Source organism: Gymnoscopelus microlampas (assembly GCF_963454915.1).
Source record: "Gymnoscopelus microlampas genome assembly, chromosome: 20".
Lineage (NCBI taxonomy): Eukaryota > Metazoa > Chordata > Actinopteri > Myctophiformes > Myctophidae > Gymnoscopelus > Gymnoscopelus microlampas.
This window is the reverse complement of record NC_139957.1, coordinates 39506630-39524569: the sequence shown is the minus strand read 5'-3', so window position 1 is coordinate 39524569 and position 17940 is coordinate 39506630. Positions and strand designations below refer to the sequence as shown.

Here is a 17940-nt window from a genome sequence, read left to right as displayed (position 1 = left end):
GCCACTGGGAGTAGTTCACCCAAATAATGACTTATTTTCTATCAATTACACACCCCACGGAGCCTTGAATTCATGGAGATTGTTTTAGTTTGTGTCACATTCCTTAGCCAATACTTTGATGACCGGCAGAGACTCAAAGAGTCTCCTACTGACCGATGACCAGGTCATCATGTGTAGGTGGGTGATTGTGGATGTATACGTACGTGCATGTGTCCTGCACACATGCAGGCAATACATATGTATGTCCTATTGTCCTTACACTGTAAATCAAATGGCTGAGCAGAATGGGTTGCTCTTGATGTAAAAAAGGAAAATGAACAATACAAATGTGGGTCACAAAAAAAAGAAGAAAAAAGAGCCAAAACTCATGATAGAGGCACTTACCTGCTCAATGAAACCCCATCCGGATGATGTCACAGGATACATAGAGAGACAGACAGAGGGGGGGGGGGCAGAGAATGAGAGACAGACAGAGCGAGAGAGGGAGACAGAGAGAGAGAGAGAGAGAGAGGGAGGAGGAGGGAGAGGGAGAGAGAGACACGAGACATAATCAACTCAGTGATATCGCTGTAATTACTCATTCCACAGCATTTGCATATAATTAATTCCACATAAAACATGCTATTCATTAATTTTACATAGTTGCATTATAGCAGGCATTTGGCATGTAATTACATCCATTCTGAAACATGTTTTCCAACACCACTGACATGTGGGTGTTAGGAGCGTGAGAGAGTGCACGCGCGCGTGCGTGTGTGTGTGTGTATGTATGTGTGTGTTTGTATGGGGTGTCACATTGAAATAGTTGTCGGATCATTAGTGCGAGACTCACAGTGGCATTCACAGCCCCGTAATGACCGCATTCACATATCACACGCACGCGCACACACACACACACACACACACACACACACACACACACACACACACACACACACACACACACACACACACACACACACACACACACACACACACACACACACACACACACACACACACAAGTGTTGGCATTTGTTTTACAGTACTTTGTGGACCGACGTGACCTCCAGGGGGGTCATCGTGGCTCTCGCCAGTGGCCCAGATGAGAGCCCACATAGCGGGGTAACAGAGGGCCAGTGACTGCCTGGTGTCTGGAGGTTGGAAAGCTGTCTGAGCACCAGTACGGTTCAAACCCCGCCCCCCCCCCCCCCCCACATCGCTGTGATTGGCTGATACACGCACAGCCCCCGTTTCCCTACGTCGTTGTCGGGTGAAATCGTTCCATGTCCAACACCATGCTAATTCATTGTTATTTGAAAAATGAAATAGCCGATCTACAAAAATCTACAAAAAACACCAAAATACACCATTGTACTGGACGACAATGTATAAAAAAGGCCTTGAGTGGTTAATCAGACTAAATGGTTTAGTACATTTATAGTCTTGTGTAGCCAGACAACTATTCCACAATCTCCGAATGCTACATTGCGGGGGTCTTCAACAGGGGGTCCGTGACCCCTAGGGGGTCCTCAGAGTTACTACAGGGGGGTCGCCAAATCTGTGTGTGATAGGATTTTTATGTTTTACTTTAACCACTTGAACCCGAGCATCCCTATTCTGAGGAGAACTTTAGCCAAAAAATTGCAGATCTACAAGCTCACAACGCCTCGCGCTGCGAGGCGTTGTGAGCTTGTAGATCGGCTATTTTTTGGCAAAGAGGTTTGGTGTAGAGAGAAAAAAGAGCAGACCAAGTAAAACATTTTTTTAAATCTGAAACACAATTTTACAATATAGAGGGGGTCCCACTCCCTGCTTCATCTCTCTCCCAGCTAGGGGGTCCTTAGCACTGAAAACATTGAAGACCCCTGCTATATAGAATCTGGAACTACACCCCCTGAAATCCGACAACGGAAGCTGTCATCTATTCTATTTGTCATCTATTTTTAAAATATCTTTACATTATATTTTAGAATTTCCATTTCTGATAAGCAGCAAGCTATATGCGCTTCCATTATTTTAGATTTAGGAAAAAATAGCGCGACAGTAAAGATGAAACAGAAGCGGGGAGGATGCGTCAAATCTGCTTTATCGTCCGATCATCTTCAGAGCTTCCGTTGGTCCAGACTGTATGACGGAAGTATTTGAAAATTGTGGGAGGCAACGGTCTGTCTCAAGAGACTAGTCAATGTATAAATAAATCCTTCTTTTTCTTTTTACATTGATTATTCGATTCTTCAATTATCGAAAACGTTATCAATAGATTAAAATAAAAGATGTACATTTGTGCACACACACACACGCACCTAGTCGCACGCACACACACACACGCACACACACACACACACACGCACACACATACACACACACACACACGCACACACGCACACACGCACACGCACACGCACACGCACACACACACACACACACGCAGGCACACACACATCCACTCAGCCTCTTGAATTCTCTCTCTCTTTCTCGGTTTCTCATTTCCTCTCCTCTTATTTTCCGTCTCCTTGCACTCGTTTTAATTACGCAGACCGACAGCATGGTAGGAGGGGTGGAGGGGGGGGGTCGTTAAAGAGATAGAATCATAGGGGGGGGGGGTAGTTAAAGGTATAGAATCATGAGGGGGGGGAGTTAAAGAGATAGAATCATGAGGGCTATACTCCCCCTTAAGGATGCGGAATAGTTTCTTTCCCCAGGCAATCAGACTTTTGAACTACAATCTCCCTAGTAGATAGTATATATGGTGCAACGCACAGGTCCTGGACCTGGTGAGACGGAGGAGGAGCCCGGCCAGGAGGCCATCCACAGAGCCTAGCCCCTCCACGTACCAGCAATTCCTCTCCCCCATTCCTGGCAGAGTAGTTTCGGACAAGCGTATTGAGTGGCCCTGTCTTTCCCTATTTAGGACTGACCGTGGGTAGCTACCTGGGACATAAGTCGGGGCTTGATCAACCCTGGCTGGGTCACCTGGGCGAGGGTGTATGTTGCGAGACCCGAAACATCCTATGACCCCAGGCTACAACACTGATGATACGTCCCAGGTGCATCCATGTGATGTTTTTTCGTTATATGAGTGTGGGGAGGTATGCATTCATACATTAATTAATGCATGAAGTCTGTTATTTTGTGGGTGATCAGGTGGGGTGGGAGCGGACAGTTTTAGGAGAGCTTTTGTGGGCCGTAGCGTGACGGTCCAGGCACCCTATAGGCTGCAATGCCAGCGGGACAGTTTGTCGCGGGTTCGACCCCCGTTCCCGACGACCTTTGCTGTGTGTCACCCCCCCCCATTTCTCTCCCCGTTTCCTGTCAGTCTATTTTCCCTATCCCTCTCTAAATAGAGGCACAAAAAAGACCCAAAAAATATATTTAAAAAAAGGAGAGGAGAGTTTTTGTAAAGTTGTTCTTGTTTATGTATGCATGGATGTATTTGTTGTATTGTTATTGTAGGTTATCTTTTCCTTTCGATAAAAGGTACTATGTATACATTCCTAAGCATTAAAATGAGATGAAATCTATGGATGAAATTCATTCAGTTTTGATAGTGTTTTTATCTGGGTATGCTTATTTTTATGACATGAATTCTTCTAGTTTTTAGGATTTATTTATTCAGATCAAGTATTTTTCTGCACTATTTGTTATTCTTTTATGAATGACTGTCTTTAACTAGGAGAAACACCATTTAGTTTTTTTTCTAACGCTGCATGCAGATGGAAAACAAATGACAAATAAAGCAATCTTTAATCTTAAAGAGATAGAATCATGATATGTGGGGGGGGGTGGGGGTTGTTAAAGGGATAGAAAATGAACCATCCCTTTAAGTGAATTAGGATTGGGAAGTGGGGATGGGGGTCTTATCGAGGGGATGGTGTGTGTTCCCATGAGCAGATCTGTGTACCTGCCATTGTTAGCCAGGCATGCACAGTACACACACACACACACACACACACACACACACACACACACACACACACACACACACACACACACACACACACACACACACACACACACACACACACACACACACACACACACACACACACACACACACACACACACACACACACACACACACACACACACACACACACACACGAAAGAAGGAAGGGAAGGAAGTAGTAAGAGAGAGATGGGGGGGTTCAAAAGCACTGAAACTAATCCTCCAGAGTTGAGATCACAGCAACACCAGAGAGAGAGAGAGAGAGAGAGAGAGAGAGAGAGAGAGAGATGAAAGAACAGTTGCTATCTCTCCTAGCATTTCTTCCATCCCTTGCATTTTGTGCAACAAAAGACATCACTCATTCAGTTACAAAAATCTCTCTCTCTCTCTCTCTCTCTCTCCGTCTCTCCCTCCCCCTCTCTGTCTCCCCCCATCTCTCTCTCCCTCTCTGTCTCTCCCTCTCTCTCTCTCTCTCTCCCTCCCCTCTCTCTCTTTCATGGAACATTGTGGTCTTTTACTTAATACTTTATTTAGTAGCTCCTCTCCTCTTGTGTTGGGAAATGATGCTGTTCTCTCTCTCTCTCTCTCACCCCTGAAGACATTTTAATCACTCTCTCTATCCCTCACTTCCTCTGTCTCGCTCCCCCTCCCTCTCTCTCTCTCTCTCTCTCTCTCTCTCTCTCTCTCTCTCTCTCTCTCTCTCTCTCTCTCTCTCTCTCTCTCTCTCTCTCTCTCTCTCTCTCTCTCTCTCTCTCTCTCTCTCTCTCTCTCTCTCTCTCTCTCTCTCTCTCTCTCTCTCTCCCTCCAGGCTGCTTCATTCCTTCATCGGTTTGTAATTTAAATATTTCGCTTTTCCTTTAATTGCGAGGATAGTTATTCGGGGCTGCGTTCTCCCTCTCTCTCTCTCTCCCCGTTTCTCGCTCATTTCCTCTGGAGAGAGGGAGAGAGAGAGAGAGAGAGAGAGAGAGAGAGAGACTCCCTGGCACCAATAAAAATAGATAGGCTGTCAGCTGGATGAATGATTAACTCAGAGCCTCAACGTGATGCCAAACACACAGAGAGAGAGAGAGAGAGAGAGGGGGGGGGGGGTAGAAAAGGTATGGTGGGGAGGGAGAGAGAGAGGCAGAGCTAAGAGGGATGGATGGATGGATGGATGGAAGAGAAGGAAAGGAGGAATAGAAAAGTGACAAAAACGACAGGAAAGAGACAAAGAATCAGAGAGGGAGAGAGAGAGAGAGAGAGAGAGAGAGATAGCAGTTAGCTAGCTACAGCAGCACTGCAGACTGCAGTGTTAGCGTCTCCGGCGGAACGCGGCCGGAAACTCAATGGACTGGGGTCCTTAATTATGCAGCCCAGGCACGGCTGTCTGTGGAGCTGCCTGTTCAAACAGTGAAACCAAACGGCCCCATTCTGAAGTGTGTGAGGGCACAGACGACTCGTATCACAGCACACGCAGACACACACACGCACACACACACACACACATATACAAATACCCCCAACCATAACCCCAAACCACATTATGCAAAAACATGATTTGACATTCTAACACACAGCCATTCTCACATGTTGCATGGATAACAACTACACAACAACTAACAAAGTAATGTGGCATGTATACCTAATGTACAATGTACACACACACACACACCCACGCACGCACCCACGCACGCACGCACGCACGCACACAGGGATGATGATGATGTCACTGCCAACCCACTACAGGTGTGTGTGTGTGTGTGTGTGTGTGTGGTGTGTGTGTGTGTGTGTGTGCGCGCGCGCGCGCAAAGGGGGTGGGGAGCGCCAGGGGGACCCAGAAACAGCCAACAACAGCTGGGTATGTGTGGAGAGGATGAGGTCATCTCATGGGTAATGGCTGCTGAGTAAGAGAGGTTCACAGAGAGAGAGAGAGTTGTTCAGTCTGCATGTGGACCACATGGGATTCCAGGTGGGTGTTCAGAGCATGATGCAAGTATCATCTACAACAGTGGTTTTCAACCTTTTTCGCGTCAAGGACCCCCAAATTGACACATACACTATTAGGCCACGGACCCCCATTTGAAAAGATATGCCAGGGACTCAACCATTTTGATTTCTTGGCGGGTCTTAATCTACACTGTATTCATCATCATTAGTGTTCATGTAACTCATGAGTTACAGACACATAAGGGTCAATTTGGTTTCTAACTATTCATTTGGCTGGGGATCCCCTGGAACCGCCTCAAGGACCACTGGTGGTCCCCGGACCACTGGTTGAGAACCACTGATCTACAACCAACCCCTCTCAGAGGGTGTGCTAGTACCCACCCTTTGAGAAGCGCACTTTAACCCATATATATCTGCTATTTAAAAAAAATATATATAGAAGAAATGTGTAAATCTTGGGGGTACGGGGGTCCCTGGCACAAAATATTAAAATATAATGTGTGTTGAACCATGTGAACGACACCGGCACAGGTTTACATCTTTTATATCGTTGCTGTCGGGGTCCAAAACCTCTTATATGCAAACTTTTTGTGTTTTTTCCGTAAATTAACGGCCTACTTGACCACACAAAAGCATCAAAAGTAACAGATCCACAAGCGACGAGTTTCGAGCTTGTAGATCTGTTACTTTTGCTATTTTTTAAATTTGAATCCTGAAAAGTAACAGTTGTGGACATATGAGGTTTACACCTGACAGAGACGACACACACACACACACACACACACACACACACACACACACACACCCCTGCACACAGCACCTTCAAGTGCCTTAAGCGCTAGGACCAACAGACAAGCTGTTCTTTTTTTTATTAATACTGCTGCTATTTTTAATCCTTTTATCCTCCATCATAATGCTGCTAGGATGTCTGAGGTACCAGAACAAAAATAAGTTTACTCTCATGTACCCGTACACAACAATAAAGAAAACAACCTTGAGCTACACACACAAACACGCATGGAAGCACCCGCGCACACACACACACACACACACACACACACACACACACACACACACACACACACACACACACACACACACACACACACACACACGCAGGCACGCACACAGAGGGAGGATTAAATCTGTGTACATGCAGCTGTGACACCTCTGATATAGTCTCTTTGTTGGCTTCTCTTTGATTGTTCCTTTAATTAGAGAGAGAGAGAGAGAGAGAGAGAGAGGAGAGAGAGAGAGAGAGAGAGAGAGAGAGAGAGAGAGAGAGACAGAGAGAGAGAGAGAGAGAGAGAGAGAGAGAAGACAAGGGAAAGGGAGGGAGGGGAGGCATGTGACAGAGAAAACAGAAGAGAGATAGAGTCGAATAGGTTGTGTCACATGTATTACCAATATAGCCAATGCTAACATATAGAAGATGCTAACTATCGCGGATGTTACCCTGTAAAGGATGTTAACCTATAAAGGAAGGATACAATAGCAGATATTAATCTATAGTGTGGATATTACCCTATAAAGGATGTTAACCTATATAAAGGGTGCTAACCTACAGCAGATGCTACCTATAGCGGATGTAACCATAACAGATTTTAACCTATGGAGGATGCAGTGGTGTGTTCTACCGTGTTACGCTGTATACGCCGTTTACGGTGCAGATTTTTTTGGGGGAAAGCGTATACAGTCTAATAACCATGTCATCCATTGAAAACACGATAGCGTATCGGGCATGTCGTGCAGGGAATAATCATTGTATACCCTCCGAAAAAAACTAGAACACACACACACCACTGGGAGGATGCTAGCCTAAATGTGAAGCGGATGCTAAACCATATAGCGGATGCTAAGCTATAGCGGATGTTAACCTTTAGCGCATCATGTGTTTAATAAGCTCCACTCTTCCCTCCTGTGTGACAACCAGTGATTCCACATGAAGTGGATGCTGCTCGGCTTCAAAGACTAACGGCAACAACGTGCCTTCTGGGGCGGTACAGATAGGTCTCTCTCTATCTCTCACTCTCTCTCTCTCTTCGCTCACTCTCTTCTTTCCTTCGTTTCAAGTCTTCCAGGGTGTCGACGGGCCTTTGTTTTGTCTCTGTGCGTCTCTCGGCTTTCATGTGAAGACAGGTGGGAACAAACAAACAGCCTGGCACTTTTTTCAGTTTTCACTCTTTCCTTCCTTAGGTTTTTTTTCCCTTCTCTCTGCAGCTGCTCTCTCTCTCTCTCTCTCTCTCTCTCTCTCTCTCTCTCTCTCATCTGCCTCCATGAAGGAGGAATGTCAGCAGTGGTTGGTGATGTTTGTAGAGCGGTGTTATCACATAGATACACAGTTTCACTGTGATCAGCCTTAACTACACGCTGGACATGCTATAGCTAATGCATGGAGAATTCACACAATGTGAAGACACACACACACACAACACACACACACACACACACACACACACACACACACACACACACACACACACACACACACACACACACACACACACACACACACACACACACACACACACACACACACACACACACACACATACACACACACACACACACACGTGGGGTTTCATGGAGAAGCTCGTTCTATACAAAAACATTTTCAGAGGTCACAACATAATAACAGACAGTGAGAGTGGATATGGTACTGAGTGTGTGTGTGTGTGTGTGTGTGTGTGTGTGTGTGTGTGTGTGTGTGTGTGTGTGTGTGTGTGTGTGTGTGTGTGTGTGTGTGTGTGTGTGTGTGTGTGTGTGCGTGCGTGCGTGCGTGCGTGCCTGCGTGCGGAGAGGGATGACAGATGCTGGGGAACGATAGCATTGTAGCTATCAACAATAAACAGCTATGCTCGAATATGGATCTATTGTTGATGCAGGCACACACACACACACACACACACACACACACACACACACACACACACACACACACACACACACACACACACACACACACACACACACACACACACACACACACACACACACAGGAGAAGAGATGTGCGAGGAGAGGAGAGGAGATACAAATATAAAATATAGGACAGTTTATCTCTTGCTGTCTGGGATCTTTGGCACTAAGCAGCATCTAAACAAAGACAACATAATACTTCACTATGACAAAAGTCATAATGTGCGTGTGCGTGCGTGCCTGTGTGTGTGTGTGTGCGTGCGTGTGTGTGCATGCGTGTGTGTGTGTAATGTAATGAGTGGGTCCGGGGGCAGAGTTTGCCCTGCAGGAGAAAAGAGCCAAGTCAATTTATGAGCAGAAATCCTATTAGCATGTGTTTAATGGCAGAACGCCATCCTAAATAAACACAGAGAGAGAGAGAGAGAGGGGGGGGGGGGGGGGGGGGGCTGTTTGAATGAGGAAAAAACACAGTAGAGGGAAAGATCCAAGTCTCTCTCTCTCTCTCGCTCTCTCTCTCCCTCAGCATCCTCCAAAATTTGTTTCATTGCTCGTCACAAAAATCGCCCCCATTACAGATCTAATTTTATCTTGCCGTTTTGCATGCGGTTCATTACACCTCCGATAGCTTTCAGGCAGGGTTAGCGCTATGCTAACCTCTCTCTGCAACACATTCTGGCAGCCCATACTAGCAAATAACACGCTGTTTGCTCTGTGTGTGTGTGTATGTGTGTGTGTGTGTGTGTGTGTGTGTGTGTGTGTGTGTGTGTGTGTGTGTAATAACACTGTGATGACAGCGCTCGTGTTGGGAGCACGTGCGCACCTAGCATCCCGCATGAATTTGCATGTTGACCCCATGACCCAAAATGAGTTTGACACCCCTGATCTAAATAATGTACATAGCAGTTGAACAAAGCAATTTTAACACGCACACACGCGCACGCACGCACGCACGCACACACGCACACACACACACACACACACACACACACACACACACACACACGTTAATCAAAGAATTCTTCAAAGGTTCTCCACTAAATATTGATTTTAAATGGACTACACCTTGAGTTCATTTATTTCTTTAACGTATCAGTAATCATTTTAACGGCTTAAACCGTACGTATTATACTATTTATAATACTAATATTATAACCCCCCCCCCCACAGTAAATCTACAAGCTCACACACCAGTTGTGAGTTTGTAGATCTACTATTTTCAGTGTGCGACATCGGAGCACAATTAAGCACAACTCAGGCTTTATAAAGGAAAGTAAAAAAGCGACAAACAAAACTGTGAAAAAAATAAATAGAGAAGACGTAGCTCATTTCAATAACAAAGACTATCTTTAGCTAGCGAGTTGTTGCAGATCTAAACATTCATCTCTTTATGTTTTTAATGGCTTCTTCTTTCTTCCCACTCCTCCACTCAGCTTAGGGTTATTTTATTCATTTCTTGTTTTTTTTTTACATTTTATTTTTAATTCTTGTTCCCCCCCAGAGGTGCCTGGATTCAGGCTGCAGAGCTGAATCGCTGCCCCCCTGGAGAGCTATTTGTTTACCGCAAGTCCTTGAAATTAGCATGTTTTCATAAAACCAGGTACATTTTAGTCAATGGCGTGTATTTCTTTTTGCTCAAAAGATGAGTGTTTCTGAAATGCAGGTGTGTGTGTGTGTGTGTGTGTGTGTGTGTGTGTGTGTGTGTGTGTGTGTGTGTGTGTGTGTGTGTGTGTGTGTGTGTGTGTGTGTGTGTGTGTGTGTGTGTGTGCGCGTGCGTGTGTGTGCGTGTTTATTGATGTCTTTGTCTTGTTTTTGTGTAACTATTTCCAAATTAATTAAGCAGTCCAGAGAACTCATACTTATTTTTTTAAATAAACAGAAAATATGAGCTGTTTATGTTTACAGTTTCCTGTGAAGAAAAACTGGTAAAATCCAGTAAAAAAAGTGGTTCCAATCCCCAGCTCCCGCTGTGCTAGTGTCGGAGTGTCCTTGAGCAAGACGCTGAACCCCCTAACCCCTCTCCATGAGCAGGTTGTGGGACCTCGTATGGTTTGGTCTGCCGTCGGTCGTGTGAATGATTGAGTAAGAATGCACTTTGTGTTTTGGATAAAGGCACTAGTATATCGTCTCTGTGGAAACCTTGTATCTCCATAATTTCATCGTTTTATGTCCTGTGTTTTCTGTCTCTCTCTCTCTGTCTCTCTCTCTCTCTGTGTGTGTGTGTGTGTGTGTGTGTGTGTGTGTGTGTGTGTGTGTGTGTGTGTGTGTGTGTGTGTGTGTGTGTGTGTGTGTGTGTGTGTGTGTGTGTGTGTGTGTGTGTGTGTGTGTGTGTGTGTGTGTGTGTGTGTGTGTGTGTGTGTGTGTGTGTGTATGTTTCTGTTGCTAAACGTATGTTTTGTATGTGTTTGGACCTGTGTGTTATTAAAAGAAAATTGTGTGCGTGTGTGTGCATGTATGTTTCTTTAGCTACATGTATGTTTTGTATGGTTTTGGACCTGTGTGTTAATCAGAAAATGTGTGTGTGTGCGTGCGTGCGGGCCTGCGTGTGTCTAAGTCCCCTGTCACCTCACGGTGGAAGACATTAGGGTGCGGTAACAAGCTATTGATTGGGCCGCAGGGGAGGGGGGGTGAGGGGGGGGGGTGTCTGTGACTGATCTTTCCCATGGAAACACACAAACAGCTTACAGGCAATTTGATGCAAAAACACATCCTTGTATTACTATACTTGTGAGGACATTAACATTTCAGGATTCAGTGATTTGGTGCCTTTTTTTAAACCCTGAACATACAGTACGGCCGAAAATAGACGATCTACAAGCTCCACGACACCTCTCCCTGTGATGCATTGTACTGTAGAAGCTTGTAGATCCGCTATTTTCTGAGCACGACACACCGGTGCACAGCCAAGTATACCCTGAATATGATTGAATATGTTATTAGGCAGAAATGTAAAAACAGCACAAGTACAGTTAATAACACTTTGACTAGAAGGTCCGTCCAAAAAAGTCCTTGCGGTCTTGTTTCCATTGAGGTCCTTGGTATTCAATTCATAAACATATATAATAGCACCCTAACTAACCCCTAAACCTAACCTTAACCCATTAAGACCTGAGGCAGATTCTACAAATGCCTTCTAAATCAATAGTTCTTGGGTCCCCAATTCAAACATGATTAATGTGGGGTTGCAGCCTAAAAAGTTTGAGAAACAGTGGTGTAGAGAAGCTGTGGACAGAGAGATGGAGAGATTCTATATCTACTGAAAATGTTTCTGTCCTTTGAACTTAACTTGTACTTAAGAAGCACATCGTGCCTCATTTTATCTCTATGTTAACTATACGCAACTTATGCATAATTATATGTACTGTATATTTGACATTGTGTCTTTTTGTTCTTTGACTTTGTTTTCCTCGCTTTTCTTTGCCCTTATGACTCCCGTTCCTGAAAACGCAAAACGGTCGGGCCGCTTGTCGAGAAAAACATTGTCACCCACTCCTTTACAAACTGTAAACTTGTGATGTGACAATAAACTTATAGTTGAAGTTGGAGCGACATGCATAGTCAGCTACTGTATGACACACACACACACACACACACACACACACACACACACACACACACACACACACACACACACACACACACACTCTGTATATGAGAGAGAGAGAGAATTATTTAGTTTTTTCGTAAACTAACGCTACTACAGCGTCACACAAAAGCATAAAAAGTAGCAGATCCACAACACAAGCTCAAAACTGAGCTTGTAAGGTCTGCTACTTTTGGTATTTTTGAATTTGAATCCTGATAAGTAACAGTTTTGTACATAAAAACACAACCCCCAGCACCAACAACTCTTAACTCATTCACTGCCACTGACGTAAAAAAAAAAAACTCTACTTACCCCATTCAAAACAGAAACTCATCTGTGTAACCACTTTATACATGTTTTATACTTTGGCTATTCAAAAAGAACAGATATACAAGCTCGTAGCACGGCCGCGTGCTATGAGCTATGAACGTGTAGATCTGCTTTTTTTTTTAAATCTAGAACATTTGTGCAAATACTTGAATGCATATATTTTTTAAAGGGAACATTTTTTACTCAAATCTTTGCTTCCTGGGGGTGCCTGGAACTAAATATTTTGAGATGGGGGGTCCGCGGCCAAATACGTATCATTTTGGGGGTCCTTGACATGAAAAAAAGTTTGAGAACCACTGATATTATAGCAACATACGTAAAAAAAAAACAAAAAAAACTGTTAGGATTTAGAAGACGTTTGTAGAATACCCCAGAAGCAAAGATTTTTGTAAAAAAATAAAATCACTTTAAAAAACATATATTCAAAGGTTTGCATACATTTTCGCGATTTAAAATAAATTAATAGCAGATCTACAAGCTCGTAGCGCGGCACTCGGTGCCACGCTACGAGCTTGTAGCTATTTTTGAATAGCCAAAAGTCTAAAATGGCACAGTATTACGTGTTCCTTGATTGAATGGGTTAAACATCAGGTATAGCTTCGAACAAGCTGTAAAAGACCTGAGAGACAGGAAGAAGGGCAAGAAGGGCTTTCTACGCCATCAACAGAAACATCAAGCTAGACATCCCAATTAAAATCTGGCTAAAAATACTAGACTCCGTTATAGAACTCATTTACTCCTCTATGGTTTACGAGGTCTTGGGGGTCCACTTGTTAAAACAAGAACTTGAAAACATTGGGATAAACACCAAATAGAGACACTGCAAATGGCCAAATCTGCAAATCCATTCTCCGCATCCAACAGAAAACAACCAAACACTGCACGCAGACAGTGTTGCCAGATTCTGTGAGAGAAACAAGCAACCAGGTCTAAGAAAACCAGCCCAAAAGAAGCGACTATGAGCCACATGAGCACTTTAACACATCAGCTATTTGAAAATAGCAGATCTACAAGCTCACAACGCGTCGCATCGCGACGCGTTGTGAGCTTGCAGATCTGCTATTTTCAAATAAAATCTTAGGGGGAAATTATAATAAGCAGATCTGGCAACCCTGCATGCAAGGGCAGAATTAGGACGATACCGCCTGCCGTCGAGTAGTTCGGATCTCCAGTTGTACAGAACCGCCGAATATATGGACATTGCAATACATATTGCATATACTGATGATATCAGGGATCTCCATATACGGACTGACAGATACAGATATCTCCATATATGGGCATAAATAAATATATGAGATGTCCCCTCAGCCATTTGGTTCTGGGACCAAATTATCAGAAAGCAAAACAAGAAAGAAAGAGAGAGAGAGAGAGAGAGAGAGAGAGAGAGAGAGAGAGAGAGAGAGAGAGAGAGAGAGAGAGAGAGAGAGAGAGAGAGAGAGAGAGAGAGAGCTGAGTAAATGAAATTACATTCTATTCAAAGTACTCTTCACAAGAACACTACAACTAATGTCTCAGTAAACACAAACATACACATTTCAAAAGGACAGCCACACACACACAAACAGTAGCAGTCTTTTGCTTGGGTCTTTGTTTTGTTTGTCTACAATCTTTGGCGGAAGGTTTGAATGTGATTATGATGCATGTGAACAAAACACTATCACTTCAGAGAGAGACGGACGGACGGATTTCAAAAACATCAAAAGTAGCAGATCTACAAGCTTAGGATCAGCTACTTTTGATACATTTGTGTGACGCTGTAGTATGATCGAGTAGGGTGTTAATTTACGAAAAAACACAAAGAGTTAGAGTGTGGAGATAAGAGGATTCTGCCCGACAGCAACGATATAATGCATGATACATTTACTGTAGGCTAAATTAACCGGGTTGCAATGCACACTGTAGAACAACCGACCAACTGACCAACTGACTGATTGACCTTTACTGACCCCATGAGGGAATTTCGGTTGTCATGGCAGTACCACAGTTAGAAACACAGGTCAGATACAGACAACAAAAAAGAAAAGAAATGCCAATACTGAGGACCCCCTGTTGAAGACCCCTGCAATAGAGGACACAACTGGATTGAGAACGCGGACGGGGACGGTTGTTATCGGATGAGAGATGAGCAGAAAGGTGACATGAGGTCAGACTGTGACGGGTGGCAGGCCCATACCCCCCCCCCTCTCTCTCTCTCTCCAGGGTCATGACTGGGGGGTGGTGATGAGTTTCCATGGCGACCAACAAAGGAAGTCTGACCTCTCTCTCGCTACATACATCCCCATACAATAAAATGTACAAATAAATAGAATAATTTGACGAAATTACACATTATTTCTTGAACTTTGAAGGTTTCTGCATAGGCCTATGTGCATGCACACACACGAGCACGCGCGCGCGCGCACACACACACACACACACACACACACACACACACACACACACACACACACACACACACACACACACACACACACACACACACACACACACACACACACACACACACACACACACAGCTTTGCTAGATAATAATAATTGTCAGACTTTCCATTGACCATCTATCGAGCAGAGGCAGGGAAAACAACTATGATTTTGTGCATCATACTAGTATCTTCTGGTAGCATGACCTGAAATGCCTCGTTTATGCTCCGAAAATAGATCAGATCTGCAAGCTGCCGTTTCTCTAGCTGTGCGACACCATCATACGTACTCAAATGTTTTACTTAAGTAAAAGTATCAATACTGCACTGTAGAAATACTCTTGGCTATTTGAAAATAGCCAATCTACAAGCTCACAACGCGTCGCATCGCGACGCGTTGTGAGCTTGTAGATCTGCTATTTTCAAATAGCCAAAGTTTAAATAGGGCTGAAGTGGTTAATGTATGTTTTGTAATAATAATCAAAATCAAAGTAACTAGTTTTCAAATAATTGTAGTGGAGTAAAAAGTACAATATTTGCCTCTGAGATGTAGTGGATTAGAAGTAAAAGTACTGAAAATTGGAAATACTCTGGTAAAGTAAAAAATACCTAAAAATTGTACTTAAGTACAGTACTTGAGTACATGTACTTAATTACTGGCTTAAGCCTCCCGTCTGATGTCTTTCTTATCTCTGGGCTGTTTGTCCTCAGTCTGTCTGGGGGACAAAGACATCTAAAGACACATGTGGGAGGGGCTGACTGGAACCGCGGAGGACTGGTCGGTCACCACGACCCCCCCCCCCCCCCCCCCCACACACACACACACACTCCTCCTTTGTGTTCCTCCCATCCTTTAGGGTCTGTCACAATTATTACATAATCCTATTTGAGTACTTGAGCTGATCGCATTGTTAGAATATTTTTTTCCCCATCCGTCCGTATAAAAAACAGCTGGATGAAATCGACAGGAAATGTCATATTTTCCGTCATTATTTCCACGTCGTCGTCCATGCTATTTTAACCACTTGTTTGTTCCGTTGCGGAGATCACAGCGGTTTGATTGATCCATTATGCTCTGTTCTGTTCAGACTGGCAACTACAAAGCTACAGGATACCATTAATTTTCAATGGAGGCCAGTGACATGAAGATACAAAGCTACAGGCTACCATCCATTCATTTCCAATGGAGGCCAGTGACATGAAGATACAAACGCCCACTGCACTCTGGTTGGTTTGGGGAAATGAAAGGTTGACTCCCACTTCCTATGCCAGAAATGTCAACAGCTTGGTCCAGGCTTTTCTTTTTGAGCAAAACGAAAGCGAAGGAAAATAAAAGCCTGATCAAGATCGAGGCTACAGTTGTACTGTGACAAGCGATGATGTCATCATTAGTAATGTGCTACGGTTATAGATCAACGTGTCTCTAATAAAACAATAAGTAATTTCTATGTGCATTTAAAGAACCTCATTGACTTTGTAATGTACATAATGTACAGCTGCTTATTATTTCATACGCTGATGAATATATGCTATTTTTTTATAATTACGTTGTAAAGAATGATGTATATGCACAGCTTTACAATAATGAGCTTCTCTCTCTCTCTCTCTCTCTCTCTCTCGTTTTCTCTGCTTGCTTTTTTCTTTCCGACGTTGTGACTGGGTCTGACTGGAAATCATTTGGTAGCGATGGAAGGAAAGGATAGAGGAGAGAGAGAGAGAGAGAGAGAGAGAGAGAGAGAGAGAGATGAGGTGACCTTTACTGTCTGCTGCAGCCGCCTCGGACCCAGGAGAGGAGAGAGAGTGAGACGGAGACAGACAGAGAGAGAGAGAGAGGAGAGACAGAGAGAGAGAGGAGAGAGAGAGAAAGCAGAAAACTCCACCGGTCTCTCATCCTGCTTGTCTCTACTCATCATGCTTTTCTCTCCTGTTTTCACATACATCCACACACACACACACACACACACACACACACACACACACACACACACACACACACACACACACACACACACACACACACACACACACACACACACACACACACACACACACACACACACACACACGACCATGGCGGTGTTAACCACTTAAAACCGGAGTCCCTCAGGGCTCCATACTAGTGTGGAAAGCATTTGCTGAAAATAGCAGATCGACAAGCTTGTCGATCTGCTATTTTCCTGCTAAAGCATTCCCCGCAATACTGATGCTGCAGGTTTCAGAGGTTAATCATGTATGAACCAGAATATGTATCACGTATCACAAATCAGATAATATATATATCACACATATTACATGACCACCAATCATATATCTATCACATATTGAGAGCTAACGTGAAGGTGCCGATTTTGTAGTGAGCGGAATGACCTTTAGGCCAACTGTTGTGACAGGAGGTGTGTGTGTGTGTGTGTGTGTGTGTGTGTGTGTGTGTGTGTGTGTGTGTGTGTTGGCCATGTTTGGACAGGCCTTGGTCGATATGCAAGACGTTATCAGAGGCTACGCTGCTGTTAGCACCCAGTGGAGCAGGACACACACACACACACACACACACACACACACACACACACACACACACACACACACACACACACACACACACACACACACACAGACGTTTACAGTCTTCACCAGGAAACCAAAGGCTCCGTTTCAAAGTCACCGAACACACACACAGTCTCCTCTTTAAACAAGTCAACAAAAGGGCCCTTGATTAAAATTCCCCTATGAAACAAGTGTTTGTGTTCAAAGGTTCCTATCCTCTCTTGTTGTTCCCATCTGTTCTGATGGGGGGGGGGGGGGGGGGTAGGGACCCCCACACACCCCTCCACCATCT

General features: G+C 44.2%; 1 protein-coding gene across 1 annotated transcript in view; it reads right to left on the bottom strand.

Annotated features, from left to right (window-relative positions):
- LOC311035608 (AT-rich interactive domain-containing protein 1B-like) overlaps positions 1 to 17940 on the bottom strand; it is a 264670-nt gene that overhangs the window by 118156 nt on the left and 128574 nt on the right.